The 27891-nt window shown below is 46.7% G+C and overlaps 1 long non-coding RNA gene across 1 annotated transcript; it reads left to right on the top strand.

The window, feature by feature from the left end:
- The first annotated feature begins 118 nt into the window (after window positions 1-118).
- Window positions 119-18882, top strand: LOC140428325 (uncharacterized). Its single transcript, XR_011948749.1, has 2 exons — window positions 119-933; window positions 18175-18882. It is a non-coding gene; the product is annotated as an uncharacterized lncRNA (long non-coding RNA).
- Window positions 18883-27891: the final 9009 nt, after the last annotated feature.

Genomic DNA, 27891 nt, shown 5'->3' with positions numbered 1-27891 from the left:
CTCGACCAACGGTCAGACGCACACGCAGGCCTTTTGCGTCAACGCGCGCGCGTCAAGCGCAGGCATCACGTGACGTGCTCCAGCCCGTCGACTGACACATGCAGAAGAACCAGGAAGCCAGGAGGATGTACATGAGCTCCCATACATTGCAATTGTGTCTGTTACCCTTCCCCCACCTAGTCTTTTTTGAAGAAGATACCTACTTAATATTCTTTGTTTTTTCTCTCTCCCACATTTATAATATTCATCTGCTTGGCTTTTAGAAGCTATTATGGATTCTGCTTCAACAATTGTTTCTGGTGGAACATGAAAACAGACCATCTTAATCTCTCCCTTTCTTTCTCCTACGTGTGCACCACTAGTTGCGGACGAGTTGAAAGCAGTTTTCTTTTTCTTAAAGTTTAGCAAGGCTTATATTAAGTTTTCTTCTTGAACCTGAAAGGAAGAACCAGGAAGGCAGGGTTTTAATGTAAAAGCAAATTACTGCGGATGCTGCAGTCTGAAACAAAAACAAAATGCTGGATAATCTCAGCAGGTCTAACAACATCTGGGCAGAGAGAACAGAGCTAACGATTCGAGTCAGGTTGAATTTTTGTCATGTAAAATGTAAAAGGGTTTTAAACTTGCCATGGGGAGATGTGAACTCTTTTACTTCGTTCCGATGCAAGGTCATTTTAACCCTATTTCTTTTTCTCTCCTTGTAGATATTATCCAACCTGCTGAGCATTTACAACACTTTCTCTGCTGTTCGTTATCTGGGTTCTTGATTCAACATTACCACAGGATCAGACTGGAGAGTTAGTAGCAGGGAAGGCAGAAATGGCACAAATGCGAAATCAATATTTTGTAGTTAATGGACATTCTGTAAATGTAAGGTATCTGGACTTCCAGAAGGCATTTGATAAGGTGCCGTACAAAAGGTTAATACAAAAGGTAAGATCACATGAGGTTAGGCATAATTTATTAGAAGATGGGCTAACTGAAAGAAGGCAGAGAGTTGGGATGAATGGGTCTTTTTCTGGTTGGCAAAATGTAACTAGTGGGTGCCACAGTTTTTGGTCCTCAGACCTCAACTATTTACAATATATATTAACATGGCAGCACAGTGGTTAGCACAGTTGCTTCACAGCACCAGGATCCCAGGTTCGGATCCGGCTTAGGTTACTCTCTGTGCGGAGTCTGCATGTTCTCCCCGTGTCTGCGTGGGTTTCCTCCGGATGCTCCGTTTTCCTCCCACAAGTCCCGAAAGACGTACCTGTTAGGTGAATTGGAAATTCTGAATTCTCCCTCTGTGTACCCGAACAGGCACCGGAGTGTGGCGACTAGGGGCTTTTCAAAGTAACTTCATTGCAGTGTAATGTAAGCCTACTTATGACAATAAAGATTATTATTATTATGACTTGGATGCAGGGATAGAAGATACTATAGCTAAATTTACAGATGACATTAAAATAGATGGGATAATAAGTTGCAATGAGGAAATAAGAAATTTACAAATAGTATAGATGGGTTTCGTGAGTGGGCCAAAATTTGGCAGATGTTGTTAAACGTGGATAGGTGTGAGGTTATCAATTTTGGGCGGAAAACTGGAAAGGCAACTTATTATCTAAATGGAGAGAAACCTCAGTGTTTCACTGCAGAGGGATCTGGTTATCTTGTGTATGAATCACAGAAAACTGATGCAGGTAGAGCAAATCATAAAGAAGGCAAATAGAATTTTTGGATTATTTCTGCAAATTTGGATTTGTGTACCGAGGTACAGTGAAAAGTATTGTTCTCTGTGCTGTTAGACATTTTAGTTGCTGTGAAATGAAGAGTCTAAAGTTCTTGTTCCTTTTCACCAAACACCATTTATTTCACTTCCACAGCCTCTGCACAAAACTCTTAGCAACACACCACCTGGCAGAGGCCACCTGAAGCCCCTTTACATATCAGTGTCAATTAATGGATACTTAACATAAATGAGACAACTAATTGCAATGTCTCTTAACCCATTACTTAACAGTCTCCCCTTCCTAGGAGAAAAAAAAAATAAGGTGAAAACAAAATTTCAAGAAACTCAAAAACACACACATGATCCCCCCCTTTTCTTTTTTTTTGTTTGGACTAGAAAGAAAAAAAAACAGTCACAGAAACAAGCGTTCTTCATTAACAATATCCAAAGGTTTCTGTGAACTCGCCCCTCTTTTCGTAAAACAGTCTGACAGTTGATAGCTCCTGTCGACCCATTTAATTTTTGTTATTTCCCCTCTGTCCAACATCTGCTTCAAACTTGCAATGTGTATCGGTAACCTCTTTTCATTGACACTTTTTGTAGAGTGCACATTTTCCCACAGGGATTTATTGTCAATGTGACAGTCAATAGGTATATTACCCAAATACCCTAATCCCCAAATTTCTGTCAATATCATACTTATATAAAAAGCCATATCCACAGCCTCTACAAGGCTTAACGTCTCAGCAGCCAAAGTGCTTTTTACCACTCTCCTTATTTTCTTTGTTTCCCACACAAGTGGGCAACATTTACCATTGTTCCCCAAAAGGAAAATTATAAAACCTCCTGCGCTTGAAACCCCATCACATAAATTTGCGTAGGACGCATCACTATAAACTATGAGTTTCAAGTGCTTAAGGTCACCTAAAACCGGGAACTTCAAAACACACGCCTGCATTTTTAGTTTGGCCAACGCTTTATTTGCTCTTATTATGTCTTCCACTTTGGGATCATTCATTTTTGTACTCAACTCTAAGACATCAAAACTCACATCCGGTCTAGTCTGTCTACCTAACCAGTTCAGTTGCCCAATTAAACTTTGTAGTTGCTCTTTTCCTGTCTTTGAAACTATTGCGTCTTTTTGTGACACTCGGCCTCGACTAATTGCTATTGGGGTGATGCTTTCCAAATAAGAATCCTGACGTAAAATCGCCCCTAATTTAGTCTGTCCAATTTTCAGTCCAATATATTTAAATGCACCGGAAGCCTGACTTCCAACCCTGAATTCTTTCCTCAAACCAGAGATTACAATAGCTTCAAAATCACTAGTCCCACCCCACAAAAAATCATCGACATGCATCATAAAAATGCCAGAAAGATTTCCTTTATAGTGCCAGTAAAACATTGCAGGATCTGCTTTCAACTGGCACCAGCCTAACTTTAACAAAACTGACCTTACTGAAAAATACCAGACTCGAGATGCATCATTTGATCCATATACACATTTGTTCAACTTCCAGAGTACCCCTTCTGTGTGAGCTGCTTCTTTAGGAGGACGGAGAAAAATGTCTCTCTGGAGCTGATGCCCCTGCAAAAAGGCAGCTTTTATATCTGTAGATTTGCATTCCCATGCCTTTGTGGCTAATAGAGCCAAGAAGATCTTTAAAATAATCTTTCCTGCTGTAGCTGAATCTACCCTTAAATCCTGATCTTCTAAGTTTTCTTCAAATCTCCTTGCCACAAGCCTGGCCTTTGCCTTATAAGTTCCATCCGGAAGAACTTTTTCCATGCAAATCCATCTGTGGGATAGAGCTCTTTGTCCCCTATCCGGTACTTCCGTGTATACCCCAAATTCACTCCGACTATGCAATTCTTGCTGTTTAGCTTCTTTAATAACTTTTTCATCTAATTTATTTGAAGCCACCAAAATCTCACGTGCATGTGGGCTTCTAGTCCTATTAGTATTCGTAGTCTTACTCATGTTCCGAGATCTTGACAAACTACGTCCCCTCTCCCGCCTGGTATCTCGTTCTGTACTGCTACTGCTTGATCTTTCCCTTCTGCTGTGGGATGTCCTTTCAATAGTTCTCGACCTTTTCCTGCGGTCCTGTTCACAATCCGATGTACTATCTGAACTGGCACTGCGTTTCTGTGTCCTCCATTTTTGAACTTCGTTTTCCCAATCCATTGTCATTGTCTTGACTCCTTCCTCTGAATGCTGTACATTCAACCAATGTTTATACTTTCCAGTGGCCTCCCCTGCTCTACTAATAACAGTTGCATCCTTCCATTGACTAGACCCTTCAGGCAAGTATGTCTCCTTTGTACCAAATTTTGGCAGTTGCCCTTTCGGAAAAATGGCCTGTTTTAATTCACCAGAAGTGTTGTGTTCCTCCACAGAAACCCTGTCTATATCAGTTAATTGGTCTTCATAGTTCTGTAACACATGCATCCCAGATGACTCTGGTTCCTCGTCATGTCTGTCTGCTCTGTCTAAATTTGAAAATTTGTAATCTGTACCCATTATCCTTGATGAATGGACCCTAACAGTTTGATTACCATGTTACAAAATAATTGTTTTGCCATCTATGCCTATGATCTTCCCTGGGCCTTTCCCTTCATTAGAGGGCAGCACGGTAGCATTGTGGATAGCACAATTGCTTCACAGCTGCAGGGTTCCAGGTTCGATTCCGGCTTGGGTCACTGTCTGTGCGGAGTCTGCACATCCTCCCCGTGTGTGCGTGGGTTTCCTCCGGGGGCTCTGGTTTCCTCCCACAGTCCAAAGATGTGCAGGTTAGGTGGATTGGCCATGATAAATTGCCCTTAGTGTCCAAAATTGCCCTTAGTGTTAGGTGGGGTTACTGGGTTATGGGGATAGGGTGGAGGTGTGGACCTTGGGTAGGGTGCTCTTTCCAAGAGCCGGTGCAGACTCGATGGGCCAAATGGCCTCCTTCTGCACTGTAAATTCTATGAAAAAAAAAATTGTCTCTCTTATAGTATACCATGCCTCCTTGCTGAAAAACGGCATCTGATGGCCGTACGTTATGTCTTAAAGCTCTGCGAATTCTTTCAGAGACTTCTGCTTCCAAAAAAGCTTTTCTACTGCTATGTAATGCATTTAAATGTTCAGCAAAACCAGAGCTAATTGTAGTCCCCTCCCAAGCTGGCGGCTGGTCATCCAAAATGGACGGAATTTTAGGATTTCTACCAAACACTAATTGATAAGGACTATAGCCCCCAACCATCTACAATGAATTCTTTGCATGTACTGCCCATGCTAAAGCTGAATTTAGCCTGCAATTTGGTCGATCTGCCAAAATTTTCCGAAGCATGTCATCGATGACAGCATGATTTCTTTCACAGACACCATTACTAAATGGGCTCTCTGCAGCCGTATTCATAACTCTGATATTCATGTTTTCACACATATCCCTAAACTGATCATTAGCAAATTCTCCCCCATTGTCTGTAAGGAATTTTGCCAGTGGACCCATTCCTGTCCCTATCCATTTTTCCACGATTTGATCCAGAATTACTCTCTTTTCTTTACTTCATACAATCGTTGATGGACTAAATCTGGTTGCTAAATCTACAAAATGCAAAATAAATATATTATTCGCTTTATCCCAGATCTTAAGTTCCATGGCCACAATGTCGTTAAAATCCCTGGCCAAAGGTAGGGTTGCTATCAGTCGTGCTGGTGTCCTTCTGTACTTCCTACAAACTTCACAGCAGTCACTAACCTGTTCTATCAGTTTAGTATAGTCGTCATCCCTTACCCCTGCATCCTTTAATAAATTTTTCAGCCTCCGAGGAGACGGATGTGCAAATTGCCTATGCAGTTTTAATACCACAAGCTTTTTATCAGCTAAAGTCCCATTTTCAACTGCCATTAACACATCCTTAACCACTCTACTTGAAAAAATAATTTGTCAGTAATGGAATACAATAGTGTCCTGACTGTGTAAATTGTACACGTGACACAACATCCGTGCTAATGAAATGATTCACTCCGGCAATATTACAAGGGATCACCACTCTTTTCAGCAACTTCAGAGTATTATCATCCCCAAACCTGAAACTTGTGGAACTTTCAAATTCCTTAACCTTGTTACGATTTTCAGCATTCAAAGAGTCCAGGTAACATTTTAACCAGTCAATTCCACACACAGTAGATGTGCAGCCACTGTCCAATACAGCACAGTTGAAGGATTCTGCAACCAACACCCTCATTACCGGCGTAAAACTGCTTGTCAGTAGGACAATGCCTTCTTTCTGGTTACTATCTTTTTCCTCTTTTGTGTCATGTGTCGCTTCAAACACTCTATCACAACGAGTTGGACAGTTGAAAGCATAATGGTATTGTGAGTCAAGATCGAAAACATCGATTTATCATGCCCCGTGCATTTCTGGGGTTCATCTTCCTATTGTAGGTTCTAACTGGGTTTCTGTCTTCATAATTTCCTTGTCTCGGTCTCCGTCTATAGTCTTGAGCCCTGTTCGTATCCATACGATTTCGCTGTTACTAGTGTATCTTCCATATTCTGCCTTATTGCAGGCTGACTTATTTGGGTCATCAGAGCCATCGGAATCGAATGTTTCCCCAGAAACGTTTGTAAAGCTTTTGTCATCTGTTCAAATAAGGTATCCTTATCAGTAAACTGAACTCCTGTCAAAACCAGGAGCCTATCCATGTTGCTCACTCTAGCACAGTCAAGTAATTTAAAGGCCAACACAGACTGTGGAAATTCCAGATTGTGTTTCTGCAGCCTTTTATATAGTCTGCCAAATTCCATTATATAGTCTTCCATGGAGATATCCTCCATTTTCCGGAACTTATCAAAATCTGACCATGCTTCATACGCACTTAACAAGTCATCTTTCTCATAAATCTTATCCATATAATGTAATAAAGTCTCCAGACCTTCTTCTGAGTCTAACTCTTCCAATTCCAGCTCAGAAAGCACTTTGTTTCGGATTTTACTGCCATATGGTAGAGAAAGAGCCAATGCCATACCTTGTTTTCTCTTTCCCAAAGCAGTTACTTTAGTCCACATAACTACTGCACTTCTCCATTGGTCGTACGATTCCCTTTCAGAAAATAAGGGAGGATAGTCATATCCAGCCATCTTTATCCTGGGTTCAGCCATGTATATATATTTTCTTTCCTTCTCACTCACTCCTTGGTTTGATCAGGAAAAGTTGTATCTTTCAAACCTTCACATTTACACAGCAACTATCCTCTGCTACCATTGTTAGACGTTTTAGTTGCTGTGAAATGAAGTTCTTGATCCTTTTCACCAAACACCATTTATTTCACTTCCACAGCCTCTGCACAAAACTCTTAACAACACACCACCTGGCAGAGGCCACCTGAAGCCCCTTTACATATCAGTGTCAATTAATGGATACTTAACATAAATGAGACAACTAATTGCAATGTCTCTTAACCCATTACTTAACATGTGATGTGCAGCTCATACATGGAAAGAAAATACCTAGGGGAAACATAAACTACACAATGTACATAAAATACATAATGTAAATACATAGACACAGGCATTGGGTGATGCATACAGGAGTGTAGTACTACTCAGTAGAGAAGATGTGTGAAAAGATCAGATTAGTTCATACGAGGGTCGTTTAGGAAACTGGTAACAGCGGGGAAGAAACAGTTTTTCAGTCTGCTAGTGCTTTTTCTCTGTCTTTTGTATCTCCTGAAGAAGTTGGAAGAGTAAAGAAACGGGATGGGAGGGGTCTTCGATTATGCTGCCTGCTTTCGCCAGGCAGCGGGAGGTGTAGACAGAGTCAATGGATGGGAGGTGAGTTTGTGTGATGGACTGGCAATTATTTTGGCATTTATAGTTAACGGAATAGAGTGCAACAATAGGGAAGTGTTGCTGTAATTTGACAAGGCTTTGGTGAGACCACACTGAGAGTACTATGTACAGTTCTGGTCCCCTTATTTGTGGAGAGATGTTGTTGCATTAGAGGCATTCCAGAGGAAGTTCACTAGATTGATTGCAGAGGTGAGGGATTTGTCTTATGAAGAAAGATTGAGCAGTTAAAGCCTGTACTCTCTTGAATTTAGAAGAATGAGAGATTTAACTGAAGTATATACGATGATAAAAGGGACTTCCGGTGGCGGCATATAGAGGGGAAGTCGCAAATTGGGTGGCTCCCGCTTGAGGTATATTTTTAGGAGGTTTAAAGTCCGGTCCCGGGGGTAATTTTTGGAGAACTGAAGAAAGGGAGATAAAAAGTCACTGAAGATGCCAAAAGGACTGCAAAAAGCAGCTGCGAAGAAGGGAGGAAACGAGGGTTCGCCGTCAAGTGAGAGGGCCAGCAAAAGGGCTGACAAGATGGGGGAGGCTGGACCACGTGGTGGGGCTGCTTTGCTTACGGTGGAAACGATGACTGGCTGTGGAGTTGGAGAAGCAGTTTGCGAGGAACACCGGTGGCGTTGAGGAAGGAGATAGCGGTCGCACTGAAATCGTTGGTGGAGGAGGCAATTGCCCCGGTGAGTGAGCAGGACGAGAAGATGAAGGAAGTGGAGTAGGCCAGTTTGCAGCACAGTGACCAGCTCACCTCGATGGGGGACGAACTGCAGAGGCTAACAAAGGGCTTCAAGCAAAGCTCAAAGATTTGGAGAACCGCTCGAGGTGGCACAATGTGAGGATTGTGGGCTTGCCCGAGGGGGTGGAGGGCTCGACGCCAAAGGAGTACTTCGCCAAGATGTTGGCGGAGTTGATGGGGGAAGGTGAGGAGCCCTTCGGTATGAACTGAACCGAGCTCATCAGTCGTTAAGGCCGAAGCCAAAATTGAATGAGCCACCAAGAGCAGTAATTATCTGCTTCCATAGATACCACATGAAAGAGAGGGTGTTAAGCTGGGCGAAGCAGAAGCGGGAGGTGCAGTGGGTTGGTGCTGGAGTTCAGAAAAACCAGGACTTGACAGTGGAGTTGGCAAAGAAGCGAGCGGTGTTCGGCTGAGTAAAGACGGCACTGTACAACAGTGGGGTGTGATTTGGTGTGGTGTATCCGGTGAAGCTGAGGGTGACATACAACACCAAAAATGTTTATTTTGAGATGGTGGAGGCGACTGAGGCGCTCGTGAAGGCTTGAGATAGAAGTGAGGAGTGGAACTGGAGAGAGGTCGTGGACTGTGATTGGGGAGCTGGAGAATGCATCAATGTTACTACTTTCTGTTCATTGACCTGTATTGTAACTTACTTGACTTCACATTGTTATAGAGTTTAAGTTTTTTTGTTTGGTTCGATTGGCATTCTTTGTTGCGACGATTATATGTTATTTTATTGAGTTGTCTGGGTTGGATTGTTTTTTTCTGGGACTGGGTGGGAGGGGAGGGCCCGGAATGCCTTGGGGGGAGGGGGGGGGGGGCGTGGGGGGAGACGGCGCACTAGCTAACTAAAGTTGGCGGGTGAACGGAGGTGAGGTGGGAGGAGGGGCTGCGGATATTAGAGCCAGGTGAGCAGGTTTCGATGGTCCTAAGAGGTGTGAAGGGGGGGGGGGGTTAGGGGGTCAATACTGGGTGAGGTTTTTACGAGAGGAAGTACAGGGGGGGGGATTCTGGGAGGGGGAAGGGGGTTCGATGTTAACAACGGATATGGGGAGGGAAGGTGGCTAGAGTTAGAAAAGTGCTGTTACAGAGGGGAAGCAGTTGGGGGGGTTGGGTCTTCCGAACCTGATGTATTATTACTGGGCAAATGTGGAGAAGGTGCGGAACTGGGTCAGAGGGGTGGATTCCCAGTGGGTCAGAATGGAGGAGAGTTTGTGTAGCAGGTCGGGATTCAAAGCGCTAGCAGCAGCGCCACTCCCGACGGCCCCGGGGAAATATTCAGGGAGTCCAGAAGTAATAGCATTATTGAGAATTTGGAGGCAGTTTCGCCAGCACTTCAGGTTGGGGGCAGGGTTGAGGGTTAATGCCTATTCCGAGGAATCACAGATTTGAACCAGGGAAGTGGGATGGGAATTTTCGGAGATGGGAGGAGAAGGGAGTTAGGGCACTAAAGGACTTGTTTCTCAGAGGTTGGTTTGCAAGATTCAAGGAGCTGGGAGCGAAGTATGGGCTGGAGCAGGGGGAATGTTTAGATACATGCAGGTTCGAGACTTTGCCAAGAATGAGATGCAGAGCTGTCCGGTGTAGCCGGCCTCCACATTTTTGGAGGAGGTGCTGACGACAGTGGGACTGGAGAAGGGGGTAGTGTCAGCGGTTTACAGGGCTATTTCGGAAGAGGTGAAGGCCCCACTGGAAGGGATCAAAGCAAAGTGGGAGGAAGAGTTGGGAGAGGGTATGGAGGAGGGGTTCTGGTGTGAGGTGCTCCGGAGAGTGAATGCCTCCACCTCATGCGCGAGGTTGGGGCTGATACAGCTGAAGGTGGTATATAGAACACATCTCACGCCCCCGACTATGTCAGAGGCAACGATATCGCTCCTCCTAAAGAAGGAAAAAAAACCGCTGCAATGCGGGTCCTATAGGCCCATTTCTCTTTTAAATGTGGATGCTAAGATTCTGGCCAAGGTAATGGCGACGAGGATAGAGGACTGTGTCCCGGGGGTGGTTCATGAGGACCAAACTGGGTTTGTGAAGGGGAGACAGCTGAACACGAACATACGGAGGTTGCTAGGGGTAATGATGATGCCCCCGCCAGAGGGGGAAGCGGAGATAGTGGTGGCGATGGATGCCGAGAAAGTATTTGATAGAGTGGAGTGGGATTATCTGTGCTGAGGAGATTTGGCTTTGGAGATGGGTATATCAGATGGGTACAGTTGCTGTATAGGGCACCGATGGCGAGTGTGGTTACGAATGGACGGGGGTCTGATTATTTCCGGCTTTACAGAGGGACGAGGCAGGGCTGTCCCCTGTCTCCGTTATTGTTTGCACTGGCGATTGAGCCCCTGGCCATAGCACTGAGGGGTTCCAGGAAGTGGAGGGGAGTGTTTAGGGGAGGAGAAGAACACCGGGTATCTTTGTATGCGGATGATTTGTTGTTGTATGTGGCGGACCCGGTGGAAGGGATGCCAGAGATAATGTGGATACTTGGGGAGTTTGGGGAGTTTCCAGGGTATAAATTGAACATGGGGAAAAGTGAGTAGTTTGTGGTACACCCGGGGGAGCAGAGCAGGGAAATAGAGGATTTACCGCTGAGGAAGGTAACAAGAGACTTCCGGTACTTGGGGATTCAGATAGCCAAGAATTGGGGAACCTTACACCGGCTTAATTTACATTACATAGGCTTAATTTAACACAGTTGGTGGAACAGATGGAGGAGGACTTCAAGAGATGGGACATGGTGTCCCTGTCACTGGCAGGTAGGGTGCAGGCTGTTAAAATGGTGGTTCTCCCGAGATTCCTCTTTGTGTTTCAGTGCCTCCCGGTGATGGTCACGAAGGCTTTTTTTAAGAGAATCGAGAAAAGCATTATGAGTTTTGTGTGGGCCGGGAAGACCCCGAGAGTGAGGAGGGGGTTCTTGCAGCGTAGTAGGGATAGGGGGGGGGCTGGCACTACCGAGCCTAAATGATTATTACTGGGCCGCCAATATTTCAATGGTGTGTAAGTGAATGGGAGAAGGGGAGGGAGCGGCGTGGAAGAGATTGGAGAGGGCGTCCTGCAAGGGGACCAGCTTACAAGCAATGGTGACGGCACCGTTGCCGTTCTCACCGAAGAAATATACTACAAGCCCGGTGATGATGGCAACATTAAAAATTTGGGGGCAGTGGAGACGGCATGGGGGAAGGACGGGAGCCTCGGTGCGGTCCCCGATAAGAAACAATCATAGGTTTGTTCCCGGGAGAATGGATGGGGGATTTGGAGCATGGCAAAGAGCTGGGGTAGTACAATTGAGAGATCTGTTCGTAGATGGGACGTTTGCGAGTCTGGGAGCGCTGACGGAAAAATATGGGTTGCCCCAAGGGAATGCATTTCGGTATATGCAACTGGGGGCTTTTGCGAGGCAACAGGTGAGGGAATTCCCGCAGCTCCCGACGCAGGAGGTGCAGGATAGAGTGATCTCAGAGACATGGGTGGGGGATGGTAGGGTGTCGGACATATGCAGGGAAATGAGGGACGAGGGGGAGATCATGGTAGATGAGCTGAAAGGGAAATGGGAAGAAGAGCTGGGGGAGGAGATTGAGGAGGGGCTGTGGGCTGATGCCCTACGTAGGGTAAACTCGTCGTCCTCGTGTGCCAGGCTAAGCCTGATACAATTCAAGGTTCTACACAGGGCGCATATGACTGGCGCACGGCTCAGTAAATTTTTCGGGGTAGAGGATAGGTGTGGGAGATGCTCGAGAAGCCCAGCGACTCACACCCACATGTTCTGGTCATGTCCGGCATTACAGGGGTTCTGGGTGGGGGTGGCGAAGGTGCTTTCGAAGGTGGTGGGGGTCCGGGTCGAGCCAAGCTGGGGGTTGGCTATATTCGGGGTTGCAGAAGAGCCTGGAGTGCAGGAGGCGAGAGAGGCTGATGTTTTGGCCTTTGCGTCCCTAGTAGCCAGGCGCAGGATATTGCATATGTGGAAGGAAGCCAAACCCCCGGGCGTGGAGACCTGGATAAACGACATGGCAGGGTTTATAAAGTTAGAACGGATCAAGTTCGTATTAAGGGGTTCGGCTCAAGGGTTCACCAGGCGGTGGCAACCGTTCGTCAACTACCTCACAGAACGATAGAGGGAATGAAAAAGAAAGAAAGACAACAGCAGCAACCCAGGGGGGAGGGGGGGGGGGGGGGGGGAGGATCCGGGCGGGCTCTTAGGGATGTCATTGTATATGTATAGACATTTGTTATAGGTAATGTATATTGGACTGTTGGATTGTATCTTTGGAGAGTAACTATTTTTGACAAGGCAGTTGCCATTTAGTTTTGTTTTTGTTTCTGTTTATATATTATTTATTTACTTGTTTAAAACTGGCCACTGTTATTTATATTGCTTTATTGTTGTTTAAAAGAAAAACTATGTACTGTTATGTTTGGCCAAAAAATCTTGAATAAAATATATATTTTTAAAAAAAGAACACATCTCACAATGGTGAGGATGAGCCGGCTCTTTGAGTGGATAAAAGATGTGTGTTAACATTGCGGGGGGCGCAAACCACATTCATATGTTTTGGTCCTGTCCGAAGCTGGAGGATTACTGGAAGGAGGTGTTTAGGGTAATCTCTAAGCTGGTGCATGTGAAACTTGACCAGGGCCCTCGGGAGGCCATATTCAGGGTGTCGGACCAGGCGGGGTTGGAAGCGGGTGCGGAGGCAGGTGTTGTAGCCTTCGCCTTGTTGATCACCCGAAGGCAGATCCTGTTGGGGTGGAAGTCAACCTCTCCACTTTGTATCTTGGCATGGTGGGGCAACCTGCTGGAATTCTTAACTCTTGAAAAGGTGAAGTTTGAACTGAGGGGAAGGATGGAGGGGTTCTACAATTCATGGGCGTTATTCATTATGCACTTTCAAGAATTGGATGACATCGAACATATTGGGGGGGGGGGGGTGGGGAGGGGGGGGGGTGGGTGGTTGGGGGGGGGACTATGTATGTTGATGGTGACTATGGGTGATTGCTGATTCCTTTTTTATTTGATGTTTGTGGATTGTTGTTGTTGATAAGGAGATTGACATTGTATTCGTTACCGTTGCTTTTCACAGTATCTTCATTGTAGTGTTAATGTAAGCCTACTTGTGACAATAAAGATTATTGTTATTATTAGTTCTTATATTCAGAACATCTTCAATGCTCTGCCCAAAACCAGGTCTGAGCCACAGTGTCACAGGATAGGGCAAGGATGCAGGGCCCGAATACACACCAGCCAGAAAAGAAATCCAACCCTGTACGCAATTGGCACCCATCTAATCCACAGCAGTGGTCAGCTTACTGGTAAGGAGTCCAAGTTGCTGTGGCAACATGCACTCTGTAGTCCAGAGCTGTGGATAGAGATTAGAGGCTTCAATTTGTTTCCACCAAATGACTATTCATGAAATTCTCCTGCTCTTGTCACCTGCCATTGGTGTATGTTAAAGGGATTTTCAGAACGATATTCAGCCTGTTCAGCTGTATTATGAATGTACCATTAAGTCTTGGAGTCGGTCTTGAACCCTGAGATTCTGGTTTAGAGGCAGGGACGCCACACTGCACCACAAGACCTCAGAGTAAACTAGAAACTGAATTTAAATGATGATATATAACAGCTTTACTTTAACTTTTCTTGTTCCTCTCTTGGGATGGCGGCCTCATCTATTCAAATATTCTTTCCGATTTATAATTGTTATCAGGTACAGGTCCCCAGTGTGAAATAAGGAGATCTGATTATTAGTGCTGTGTATGGTGTGTCAAATGTAGCCATATACTGCTGGAAAGATTGCATTTAACTTTATTTTATAATCCTTGAGCTTACAAAAGATATTACATGTTTTCTCAATTAATAATAATAATAAACATTAAAGTATTTATTGTTTGGTACATTGCACTATACATGTTGTTACATAGGCTGATGTTCATATCCAATCAAATAATTCTTTGCACTTTTATGCTTACTAATGTCTTTCCTTGCCAGGCAGTTCAGTCACATAGGATCGGATATCATAGAATCATAAAATCCCTACAGTGCAGAAGGAAGCCATTCGGCCCATTGAGCTTACACCAACCCTCTGAACGAGCACCCCACCAAGGACCACTCCACCCTATCCCTGTAACCCCATAACCCCACCTAACCTTTTTGACACTACAATTTAGCATGCCCAATCCACCTAACCCGCACATCTTTGGGCTGTGGAAGTGTTGTCATGTATGGGTTGGTGTAGCGCCTGGGACATGAATCGAGAGATGGGTTTTATAGATGTTGTAGATTAGATTGTGGTTGCAGGATCAGCATCGGTTATGCAGCTTCTGTGTGGAGATCAGCATCAGAAAATGCCCTCTCACTGTGGCTGTAACTTGAATTTGGTTTACCCACCCACCATAGAGTGTTGTAGCACAGAAAGAGGCTCTTTGGCCCACTGTGTCTGCCGGCCATCAAGAACCTGTCTATTCTAATACCATTTTCTAGCGCTGGGTTGGTAGCCACAGCTAGAGTACTGTGTGCAGTTCTAGTCGCCACACTATAGGAAGGATGTGATTGCGCTAGAAAGAGTACAGAGGGGATTCACCAGGATGGTGCCTGGGCTAAGCGTTTTAGCTATGAAGAGAGGCTGGTTAGGCTGGGGTTGTTCCCCTTAGATCAGAGACGGCTGAGGGGGGATGCCTCTTAAATGTTGCGAGGGTTCCTGCCTCTATCACCCTTTCAGGCTGTGAGTTCCAGATTCTTACCAACCTCTGGATTAATACGTTTTTTTTCAAATTCCCACAACATCTCCTGCCCATTACATTAGATTTATGCCCTCAGGTTTTTGACCCCTCATTAAGGGAAAAAGTGTCTCCCTACCTACTCTATCTATGTTCTTCATAATCTTGTACATATCAATCTGGTCCCCCTTCAGTCTTGTCTGCTCTAAGGTGAACAGCCCCATCCTAACTAACCTCTGTTCATAGCTGAAACGCTCCAACCCAGGCAACATCCTGGTGAATCCTCTCCACCCTTCACAGTGCAATCACATCCTTCCTATAGTGTGATGACCAGAATTGCACACAGTACTCTAGCTGCGGCCAAATAAGTGTTTTATTCAATGTGACAAGGAAATATTCAATGAATGGCCTGAAACTGGGAAGTTCCAAGGGACTAAGTGACCTTGGCGTGTTTGTCCATAGATTTCTGAAGGCAGAAGGGCAGGCTAATAGGGTGGTGAAAAAGGCTGATGGGACTGTTTCCTTTATCAATCGAGGCATAGATTACAAAAGCAGGGAGGCCACATTGGAGTTGTATAGAACTTTGGTGTGGCCACAGCTGGAGTACTGTGTGCAGTTCTGGTTGCCACATTATAGGAAGGATTGGATTGCACTGGAGGGGGTGCAGAGGCGATTAACCAGGATGTTGCCTGGGATGGAACATTTAAGTTCTGAAGGGAGGTTGGATAGGCTTGGGTTTTTGCTGGAGCAGAGGGGCGACCTGATTGAGGTGTACAAGATTATGAGGGGCATCGACAGGGCGGATAGGGAGCAACTGTTGCCCTTAATTGAAGGGTCAGTTAAGAGGGGACACAAGTTCAAGGTGAGGGGCAGGAGGTTTAGGGGTAATTTGAGGAAATCTTTTTTAGAGGGTGGTGATGGTCTGAAATGCACTGCCTGGGAGGGTGATAGAGGCAGGTTGCCTCACATCCTTTAAAAAACACCTGGATGAGCATTTGGCACGTCAACATTCAAGGTTATGTGCCAAGTGCTGTCAAATAGTATTAGGTAGGCAGGTCAGTTTTTTTTATGCGTCGATGCAGACTCGATGGACCAAATGGCCTCTTCACTATTATTCTGTGATTCTGTGCTCTATCATATCCTCCCTGTTCTTATAGATCATTCCTTGGCTAATAAAGGCAAGTCTCCCATATGCCTTCTTAACCACCTTATCTACCTGTCCTGCTGCCTTCACAGGCCTATGGACATTAACCCCAAAGTCCCTCTTCCTCTCTACTTCCTGACATTCTACCGTTCATTGGGTGTTCCCATGCCTTGTTAGTCTTGCAAAAATGCATCACCTCGGACTTTTCAGGGTTAAATTCCATTTGCCACTGTTCTGCCCATCTGACCAGCCCATTTATAGCACCCTGTAGTCTAAGGTTTTCCTCCTTGCAATTTACCATACCACCAGTTTTTGTGTCAGCTGCAAACTTACTGATCATACCACCCACATTTCCGTCTACATCATTAACGTACGCTATAAACAGCAAGGGACTCAGCACCGATCCATACAGTACACCACTGGACACCGGCCTCTAATCACAAAAACAACCTTCGACCATTACCCTCTTGTTCTTACCACTAAGCCAATTTTGGATCCAATTTGCTAAATTGCTCTGGGTTCCATGGGCTCTTACCTTCTTGATCAGTCTCCCATGTGCTAAATCGCTGGCTTTGAAAGCAGACTAAGGCAGGCCAGCAGCACGGTTCAATTCCCGTACCAGCCTCCCCGAACAGGCGCCGGAATGTGGCGACTAGGGGCTTTTCACAGTAACTTAATTTGAATCCTACTTGTGACAATAAGCGATTTTCATGTGGGACCTTGTCAAAGGCCTTACTGAAGTCCATATAGACTACATCAACTGCACTGCCCTCATCAACACAGCTAGTCACCGCCTTGAAAAATTCTTTTAAATTTGTTAGATGTGATCTCCCCTTGACAAAGCCATGATGACTACCCACGATTAATCCTTGCCTCTCCAAGTGGAGATTAATTCTGTCCCTCAGAATTCTTTCCAATAATTTCTCTACCTCTAATGTTAGACTTACTGGTTTGTAATGTCTGGTTCTTCCCAACTTCCTGAATAATGGTACCACATAGCTGTCGCCCAGGGTTCTGATACTTCACCTGTGGCCATAGAGGATTTGAAAATTGTTGTCAGAGCTCCTGCAATCTCCTCTCCTGCCTCACACAGCAGCCTAGGAGGATACATCTCACCTGGGCCTGGGGATGTATCCACCTTTAACCCCACTAAAACCACGAACACCTCTTCCCACTCAATGCTGTTCAATTATATCACCACAAGAAGACATCAATCTGTATAGAAACTCCTGCTTATGCACAAGTTTCCCTGTGATAGACAAGAGGGTACTATTGAATATTAAATAAATATATATATATATACATTATGTTTTGTGGCTACTTGGTATCACAGTGGTTAGCATTGTTGCTTCACAGCGCCAGGGACCCGGGTTCGATTCCAGGCTTGGGTCACTGCCTATGTGGAGTGCAAATTCTCCCCGTGTCTGCATGGGTTTCCTCCGTGCGCTCCAGTTTCCTCCCATAGTCCAAAGATGTGCAGGTTAGATGGGTTGGCCACGCTAAATTGCCCCGCAGTGTCCAAAAGTTAAGTAGGGTTCCTGGGTTATGGGGATAGGGTGGAGGTGTGGGCTTAGGTAGGGTGCTCTTTCAGGGGCAGGTGTAGACTCGATGGACCGAATGCCCTCCTTCTGCATTGTAAATTCTGATTCAATTGAGGAACCTGCTAAAATATCTTCCCTCCTCACTGAAGTAATTACTCCCCATTGCAACCCCACCTCCTCTTTTACCACCCCCGCCCTCTATTTCGCATGAAGATTCTATATCCTGGAATATTCAGCTTCCAACCCTGTCCAACCATGTCCCTGTGATACTAGTAATATCATACTCCCATGTATTAATCAATGCCCTGTTGTGTATTGCACTTTCAGGATAAAAGAATGGAAAAGCTAAATACATTTGGATACCATTCACCTTTAAGTAGTCCTCAAACTCCTGAGCCATGAACTGTGGACCGTTGTCTCACACAATTTGTTCTGGTTTCCCAAATCTGGCAAAAATCTCATCAAGCATTTTGATGTTTGTTCCACAGTTGTTGACTTCATCTGGATCACCTCAGACCATTTGGAGTGTGCATCTACGATGAACATGAACATGTGCCTCTTGTATGGACCAGCAAAGTCATGGGTGGATGTTGCCAAGACATTTTAGGACACTCCCATTGATACAATTGGGACAATGGCAGTAGGTTCCTTACCTGTGTACGTGACTGGCACAGTTATGCCTTTTCCTCTATCTGGGCATTGATTTCTAGCCACCAAAAGTATCTCCTCATGAGTCCCTTCATTCAAACTATATCTGGATGTCCTTTGTGCAATTGTTCTAAAACAGTTTGTTGCAAGCTTGGAGGAAATATTATCTCCATCTCCCACAACAGACCACTCGAATTTTGTGGAAATATGCGGCTTTATTCAGGATGCATTCCCACTATCCTCCCTTTCAATACCTTCCACATTACTGGATCAATTCTGCTATATCGTTGGACTTGAGCTGCAGTCACAGGAATGTGATCTATCTGCACACAATCAAAGATATTTTCACTACTCGGTGGTATCTGACCAGCAGGCAAGGTGTGATGAATGTAGAAATTGTTTATGTTATAATATTTTATATCTGTTGCAATAACGTTTTAAAAAGCCTGGGTTAAGGTATATATTTGTTGCATTAATATTAAAGGACCTAGGGTAAGGTACCAAGACTGTGTGTCTGCAAAAGCTGTAATTAAAGAGTCATAAAAGAATGAGATAATCGTTGATTTTTGACTTTGGTTTCTCTGCCTTTCACTTTTCCCCTTATTGCCTTTGTTTCTGTCCCCACTTTAATTCCCTCTCACTTCCTGCATCGGTTCCCATCCCCCTGCCACATTAGTTTAAACCCTCCCCAACAGCACTCGCAAACATCCCCCGAGGGCATTGATTCCAGTCCTGCCCAGGTGCAGACTGTCCAGTTTGTACTGGTCCCACCTCCCCCAGGATCGGTTCCAATGTCCCAGGAATTTGAATACCCCCTTTTGCACCATCTCTTAAGCCACGTATTCATCTTAGCTGTCCTGACATTCCTACTCTGACTAGCATGAGGCACTGGTAGCAATCCTGAGAATACTACCTTTGAGATCCTAATTTTTAGTTTAACTCCTAACTCCCTAAATTCAGCTTGTAGGACCTCATCACATTTTTTATCTATATCGTTGGTGCCTTTATGCACCACGGCAGCTGGCTGCTCACCCTACTCTCCAGAATGTCCTTCAGCCGCTCAGAGACATCCTTGACACTTGCACTAGGGAGGCAACATACCATCCTGGAGTCTTGTTTGCGTCCAGAGAAACGCCTGTCCATTCCCCTTACCATTGAGTCCCCTATCACTATAGCTCTGCCACTCTTTTTTCCTTCCCTCCTGCGCAGCAGAGCCAGCCACGGTGCCATGAACCTGGCAAGCTGCCACCTTCCCCTGGTGAGCCATCTCCTCCAACAGTATCCAAAATGATATATCTGTTTTGGAGGGAGATGACCGCAGGGGACCCCTGCACTGCCTTCCTACTCTTCCTCTGCCTGATGGTCACCCATTGACTATCTCACTCAGTAATTTATAACTGTGGTGTGAACAACTCACTGAACGTGCTACCCACTACTTCTTCAGCACCATGGATGCTCCAAAGCCGTCAAGCGGTCAAACAGGAGACACCCTGGCACTGGGAACCCTTGCACTGCCGGGCTAGCACCCAGGCAGTGCTCCAGCCAGCTTGACAGTGTCATCTGGGCACCTTGGCAGTGCCAGGGTTGCAGTGCCAGCTGGGCAGTGCCAAGGTGCCCACGTTCCAGGGTAAGGGCCAGGAGGCCACCCTGCACTATCCCTCACCACCCAGGGGTCTCCGATAGCCAGGGAAATCACCCGGGTGCCATTCCACCTGGCCATATTCTTGTCGTCCAGCACTGATCGGCGCCCGGCTGCAGCCTCCCTTATGAGGCCAAAGAATTGAGGGAGGGTGAGTAGGTCTGAAGTAGATTTAAGACCTACTTCTGGGAGCGCCATTTGGTCCCACCCCTTTTGGGCAGAGTTACGAATCCAACGCCTCGCGGGACTGGTGTGAATCCCTCAAGGCGCAGAGGCTGCCGGGAAGCCCTTGCGAGGGCTCTCCCAGGATTCTCCGGGCTGTGTTGTGCTCCCGCTCCACCGCAACGTGGCCAGACAATCGCACACACAGTCTGAATCCTTAGAATTGGCTAAAATTCAATTATAAATGAAACAGTTGCAACATGATAAAGAAATGAGCCAGCTTGAATTGGAATTAAAATGAAAAGATAGAGAGTGACAATGTCAGAAGCAAAGGAATGAGAATGAATGGCAATGGCAGAAGAAAAGGAGAGAGAGACCGTGCCAATGGCAGAAGAGAAGGAAAGGGGCTGAGTGGCAATGGTGGAAGCAAAAGAAAAAGAGAGAATTTGAACATTGGAAAATGGAACTGAAAGAGATTATACACTTTAAAAGATTGCACTTAAATTTAGAAGTTTAGGAAGGTCTAGCAGAAGGAATAACTCTTCCTAGTCCAAATCCTCATAGGGATATGTTTAAATATATTCAAGTACTGCCAAGGTTTGACTAGAAAGATGTGGAAGCCTTCTTTTAAATCTTATTTGGAAAACGTAACAAAGTAATTGAAGTGGCCAAAACCATGTGGGTATTGTTAGTTCAAACAAAGTTAGTAGGTAGAGCTAGTGAAGTGTTTGCATCATTATCAGAGGAGGTATCTAGGAATTATGATGAGATGTGAATAGCCATCTTAAGTGCATATGAACTAGTGTCAGAAGCCTACAGACAGAAGTTTAAAAATCTAAGGAAAGAACCAGGTCAGACATATATAGAATCTGAAAGAATTCAACAGCATAAATTTGAAAGGTCGATAAGAGAATTAAAAATAGACTTAATGTATGAAGTTACTAGGAAAATGGTTACTTTGGAGTCATTTAAAGATTCACTTCCTGCAGTAGTGAGAACCCCTGGAAGAGCAAGGATTTAGAACTGCTTGACAGGCAGGAGGAATGGCAGATGATTTTGAATTAATTCATAAATCAAGGTTTGGTTTTTGACATCAATTTCCATCTGTAAAGGATAGAAGCTGGGGAAATGAGAAATCCATAGCTAGTCAAGGCAAATGTAGTCTAGTTGGAGCTATTAAGGAGCTTTTGTCTCAGGTTAAAAAGGAAACCTATGAGGGTGGAAGAGAGATAAGAAAACTTAAATATTTGCATTGTGAAAAGGTTGGACACACAAAAGTAGCTTAAGGAAAGTACTGGGAAGACAGACTCTTTAAAACAGCATAAGTCAGTGAGGTTTATTAAAGTGGAATAAAAACAAGGTTGCAGCTGAAGAGGTGCAAAAAAAGTGTATAGCCGGTTCAGAGGTTGGTTGATAAAAATATGTCAGATCTTTTGCAAAGATTTGATTTGCAAGGTTAAGGTTTACTCATGTGTACAAGGTGGAGTAGCTAAGAAGGTTAAAATCTTAAGGGATACATGAGAAAGTCAATCTTTAATGGTGAGATGTAAGGAAATATTGCCAAAGGTGGTCATATGTTGAATTACTGGTGAAGTGAGTCATATTCCATTATGTAAGGTAAGGTTAGAGGTGAAAAGTGGTGATGTGGTGATAGGAGTAATCGAGAAATTATCTTTTTCAAGGGTACAATTTATCCTGGGTAATGATATATCTGGATCACGGGTGGGGTTGCTAAGTAGGGAAAATGCCTAATATTGTGCTGTGAGGCATGAAGGTAAAAGAGGTAAAATTTGTCTGTGTGAAAAACTGCCTCTGCAGAATGAATTTCATGGGAATAGACAGAACGACGGTTTGCAACTGGACATTTTGCTGATAACACTTTATTTTGGAACAGCGAGAACAAGGCTCTCTCATGGACAAATAAGGCCTGGGCAGTAACTCGGCGATCAACATTCGCAAGACAAGACCTGAGTTTGGGGGTTCACAGTGCACACCCTCCACAGCGAGCCTGGCCAAGTCCTCTCTAGCTGGTAGTATATTTGGTCAAGTTGTGAGTCTTGAAACTTATGTAACTGTTTAAACAAGCACATAACTGAAGTCTGAATTAAATAATCAAAGCTGTATAAATCAAACTTGCAGTGAGTATCAATATTTGTTTGTTTTGTCAGTTGATGCCAGCAGAGGGCGGCAACATATTGGCACCCCAGATGGGAGATGTCTAAATTTTTGAACAGTTGGTCCGGTTCTGTGTTAAACACCTCAATCACCCAGCCTGAGCCTGAATTAAGAGGGCTGGAACCACACGTGATGGCTAGGATTAAGTGGGTGAAGTGTGAATAAAAACAAAGGACGGGGTAGCCGATTAATTCTGAGGGCGTGTTTGAACTACTGCCAATGATCTGGTGGTGGTGGCCCTACTGAAGATATGGAGGCAATTTCAGCAGCATTTTGGGGCGGGGTTGAAGTTGACACCGATCCGAGAGAATCATTTGTTTGAGCCAACGGGATTCAAAGCCAGGTTTCGGGGCTGGGAGAAGTAGGGGATGGTGGAAATGAAGGACGTATTTCTGGAGGGGCGGTTCAAGAGCTTGGAGGAGTTGGTGGAGAAGTTTGGGATTTGACAGAGGAAGGTCTTTAGGTATATGCAGGTGTGGGATTTTACAAGGAAAACCCTGTTGTTGGAGGGGATGTTGTCGGTGATGGGGGTGATGGGGTTGGGGGGGAGGTCATCTCGGCAATTTATGGGAGAATTCTGGAGGAGGATAAGCATTGTTGGAGGAGTGTTATGGTCAAGTGGGAGCGGGAGCTGGGGGTGGCACTGGAGGAGGGGTTGTGTGAGGTGTTGCAGACGTTGAATGCATTAGCCTCGCATGTGAGACTAGGGTTAATACAGGTAAAGGTCTTGCTCAGGGTGAACCTGATGAGGTCGAAGATGAACCGGTTGTTTGAGGGGTGGAGAACACTTGCGAGCAGTGTGGGAGGGGTCTGGCCAATCATGTACATATGTTCTGGTCCTGTCCGAAGTTGGAGATATTTTGAGATTCTTTCTTCAGCACCATGTGGCGATCTTGGACAGTCCCCTGGGGCCATATTTGGGGTGTTGGAGCTGCAGACGGGGGCAGATACCAATGTTTTAGCCTTCGTCTCGCTGATCGCTCACAGATGGGTCCCGTTTGAGTGGAGGTCAACTTCTCCGCCCTGGGACTTCCAGTTGCGGCCATGCCCGGGTAGGTCGCACGTTCGGCAGCTCCCGCCGAGATCGGTCATTTGGGCCCGTTAGCGGACCTTTAGGGGCACTTTGGCGGCGATCCTCGGTGGGGCAGTAAACACTGGTGAGGCTCTCCCCAGCGCTGTAGGAGTGGACCAGGAGTGGGGCAGTAAAGAAGGCTGGATCGGTGAAGCGAGGGGAACGGGAGCAAAATGACAAAATGGCGGCCGGCGCGGACCAGGAGACGTGGGCACAGTAGTCGCGGGATCAGCAGGACTTCCTGAGAAGCTGCTTCACAGAGTTCAAGACGGAGATGCTGGCCCCTATGAAGGCTTCCATGGAAAGGATGGTGGAGACTCAGAAGATGCTGGAGAAGGCGATCAAAGAGGTGGATAAAAAGGTCTCTGAAAATTAGGATGAGATCTTGGGCCTGGCGGTCAGGGTGGGGGCACGTTCGGCAGCTCCCGCCGAGATCGGTCATTTGGGCCCGTTAACGGACCTTTAGCGGCACTTTGGCGGCGATCCCCGGTGGGGCAGTAAACACTGGCGCACAAGGCCCTGCACAAAAGATGGCAGGAGAAACTGGAAGACATTGAAAATAGGTCGAGGAGGCAGAACCTGCGAATCCTGGGCCTCCCCGAAGGTGCGGAGTTGTCGGATGCGAGCGCATTTGTGACCACGATGCTGGGGTCGCTGATGGGTGCGGGGGCCTTCCCGCGGCCCCTGGAACTGGACGGGGCGCACAGAGTCCTGGCAAGGAAGCCTAGGGCAAACGAACTGCCGAGGGCGATGGTGTGTTGCTAACTTTTGGTTGGTTCAATTGGCTCTGTTTTATAACCTTTGCTCTCGAGTCGCCAGGTATCTTTATGATACCGCCACGAGGTTCAAGTCCAAGTAATGATCAATAGCTCAATACACCGATTAGTAAGATTCAAATCAAAGCAAATTTATTATACACAGTAATCGCTACTCATGCACAAATTCTACGTCTAAGCTACTTCTACAACTAACAGGCCTATACTTAGCTTCGGACTGGCCCACCAGGTCAGGGGAACAAATGGCCTTTCGTTCGGGTTCTGAGTCTGCGGGATTCGAAGTTGGTAACGATTGGTAGCTAGGAGCGCCTATCTCGTAGCGAGCGTTGATTTAAGATTTACAGTCTCTCGGCGGCAACTGCACCGGTCACGGTCAAGGTTGGTTCGCGTTGCTGTGTGATCCGGTCAAGAAGAACGATTTGAACTTGGGGTTTAACTTTTATAGTCCCCAGGGGCTTCCCACCTTTCGAGGTGGACCCTGTACCTGGTTCTCGGTGATTGAACTTCGTTCCAATCGCTTGGTTCGATTTCTCCAATACTGGAGCGGTTCCCTGATCGATGGGCGGTCTTGAGGTGTTCGTTAACCTCTTTTGTGTTGGCTCCTGCTGGCGTTGGGGAGTCTGGCTTAGTTTTGTGTGTCCCAAATGTTGTTCCCGGGGATTGCTCATTAGTATGTAGATGGTTGCTACATTATTGTGCTGATGGTCACTGGTATCGATGCTGTCTGGGCTTTTGCAGAGTTAAATACACAGCAAACCTGCACCTACTGGTTTCTGCGTATGTTGGCTGAATTTCCCTTCAGCCTTTGCCGTTCGCCATTTTAAATCGGGACTTGGCCAACTCAGGTGGCTACAGGTGATAAGATTCCACCGCTTCACAGACCAGGAACGTGTCCTGCGGTGGACAAAGAATGAGCGAAGCAGTAAATGGGAGAACTGTGAGATTCGAATTTACCAGGACTAGGGAGCAGATCTGGCTAAGAGGCGTGCAGGATTCAACCGGGCCAAGACAGCCCTCCACAACAAAGGGGTGTAGTTCGGGCTGCTACATCCGGCGAGGCCGTGGGTCACATACCAAGGCCGGCACCACTACTTTGATACACCGGACGAGACGTGGACATTCATTAAGAATGAGAAGTTGGACTTGAACTAATGGGCAGCTGCACGTTGTTGGAACGCCCGGGTGAAGAGGTGTAACCGGGTGCTGTCCTAATGTATGATTGGAAGCAGAGTGTAAGTTGCATGGGGGCTGGGGAGGCGGCTGGAGGGGGCTATGTTATGTTGGTTTGCCCCGTTCTCTCTTTGTTTTTGCCCTCGGGGTCCTTTGCCAGCTCTCTGCTTTCGCGGAACCACGCCGCAGAAGGGGGAGATGGGCCCATCAGTTAGGACAGCTCGCCAGGTGGGGGGGTTCGTTCGTTGTTCAGGGCAACGCCTGGAGTTTGTCCGTTGTTTTATTTTATTTTTTTCCTTTAGTTTTTTTTTCTTGTTACACGGGAAGAATGGGGTGGTTCTCTCTCTCTCTTACACTGTGGGGGAGGGGAGGTTGGGGGCCCGAAGAAGGAGACAACAGTAGGATTGGAGGTAGAGGCGGGAGCGGCCGGGGTCAGCATGGGTCAGCTGACTTGCGGAAGTGCAATGGGGGGAAGAGGTAATGTTAAGCGGGGGCTTGACATGGGGGATTGGGATTGAGGGGTGGGGGGGGTGGGGGAGGGACGGGATGCTGCTTTGCTGGCTGAAGGGGAGCCAACTTTCGGGAACAGTTGAGAGTCGGGACGGAGAGCCTCCGGCGGGAGGGATTGAGTGAGCGGGGGGCGCGGGAATGTGGCTGGGCGAAAAAAGGAGATGGCTAGTCGGCAGTGGGGGGGGGGGGGGGGGGGGGGGGGAGGGGGGGTTGGTCAACCCCCCGACCAGGCTGATCACATGGAATGTAAGGGGCCTAAACGGGCTGGTCAAAAGGGCCCACGTGTTCTCACACTTAAAGGGATTAAAGGCAGACGTAGCCATGCTACAGGAGACGCACTTAAAACTCGTTGACCAAACTAGACTGAGGAAGTGATGGGTGGGCCACTCGGGGTTGGACGCAAAGACCAGGGGGGTTGCAATCCTGGTTAGCAAACGGGTGACATTTGAGGCGGGAAATATTGTGGCGGACAAAGGGGGCAGGCACATTATGGTGAGTGGTAAGCTACAGGAGGCCCGGGTGGTGCAAGTAAACGTTTATGCCCCGAATTGGGATGACGTGGAATTCATGAAGCGCATGCTGAGTAAAATACCGGACTTGGAGTGAAACAATTTGATAATGGGGGGGGACGTCAACACAGTCCTGGACCCGGCTCTGGACCGGTCTAAGTCCAGGTCGGGGAGGAGGCCGGCAGCGGCCAAGGTCCTGAGGGGTTTCATGGACCAAATGGGGGGAGTGGATCCATGGAGATTCGCTCGGCCAAGGGCGAAGGAGTTCTCTTTCTTCTCCCACATGCCTAAAGTGTACTCTCGGATTGATTTTTTTGTGTTGAACAGGGCGCAATCCCAGGGGTGGAGGTGGTAGATTACTCGGCCATTGCGGTCTCAGACCATGCACCGCACTGGGCGGACTTGAGACTGGGGGCGGAGGTGGAGATTGGAATTGGGACTGTTGGCGGATGAGGAGGTCTGTGGGCGGATTTGGAGAAGCATCCAGAACTGTGTGACAACAAACGATACGTGAGAGGTAACAGTGACTACCGTCTGGGAGGCCTTGAAGGCAGTTATTAGAGGGGAGTTAATCTCTATCAGGTCCCACAGAGAGAAGAAGGATAGGGCGGAGAGGGAGAGTTAGTGGGAGAGATACTCAGGGTAGACAGTAGGTATGCGGAGACCCCCGAGGAGGGGCTGCTAAAGGAGCGCCGGAGTTTGCAGGCGGAGTTTGACCTGCTGACCACAGGGAAAGCAGAGGCACAGCTGAGGAAGGTGAAAGGGGCAGTATATGTGTATCGGGAGAAAACGAGTAGGATGCTGGTGCTCCAGCTTTGTAGGAGGGAGACGGCCAGGGAAATTGGGGGAGTTAGGGATAAGGGGGGTAACATGGTCCTGAGCCCGGAAGAGATCAACGAAGTCTTCAAGGAGTTCTACTGCAAGCTGTATGAGTCAGAGCCCCCGGTGGGGAGGGAAGGGATGAAGCAATTTATGGACCGATTGAGGTTCCCAAGGGTGGACGAGGAGTTGGTGGAGGGATTGGGGGCCCCGATTGAGTTGGAGGAGATAGTTAAGGGCTTGGAGAATATGCAGTCGGGCAAGGCCCCGGGACCGGACGGTTACCCTGTAGAATTCTAAAAGAAATTCTTGGAGCTGCTGAGCCCACTCCTGCTAAGAACCTTTAACGAGGCCAAGGAGAGAGGAACCCTCCCCCCCGACGATGTCGTGGGCTTCGATCTCGCTCATCCTTAAGCGGGACAAGGATCCGTTGCAGTGTGGGTCCTACAGGCCGATATCGCTCCTAAATGTAGATGCCAAACTGCTGGCTATGATCTTGGCCACCAGAATAGAGGACTGTGTCCCGGGGATGATTGGCGAGGATCAGACAGGCTTCGTCAAGGGCAGGCAATTGAACACGAACGTGCGGAGGCTCCTAAACGTTATTATGATGCCCTCAGAAGGAGGGGACGCAGAAGTAGTGGCTGCAATGGATGCAGAGAAAGACTTTGATCGGGTGGAGTGGGAGGACCTGGGGGAAGCGTTAGGTAGATTTGGATTTGGTG

Source organism: Scyliorhinus torazame, chromosome 8 (assembly GCF_047496885.1).
Source record: "Scyliorhinus torazame isolate Kashiwa2021f chromosome 8, sScyTor2.1, whole genome shotgun sequence".
In the NCBI taxonomy this organism is placed as follows: domain Eukaryota; kingdom Metazoa; phylum Chordata; class Chondrichthyes; order Carcharhiniformes; family Scyliorhinidae; genus Scyliorhinus; species Scyliorhinus torazame.
Note: the sequence above shows the minus strand (reverse complement) of the source record. Positions and strands in the feature narration are given on the sequence as shown.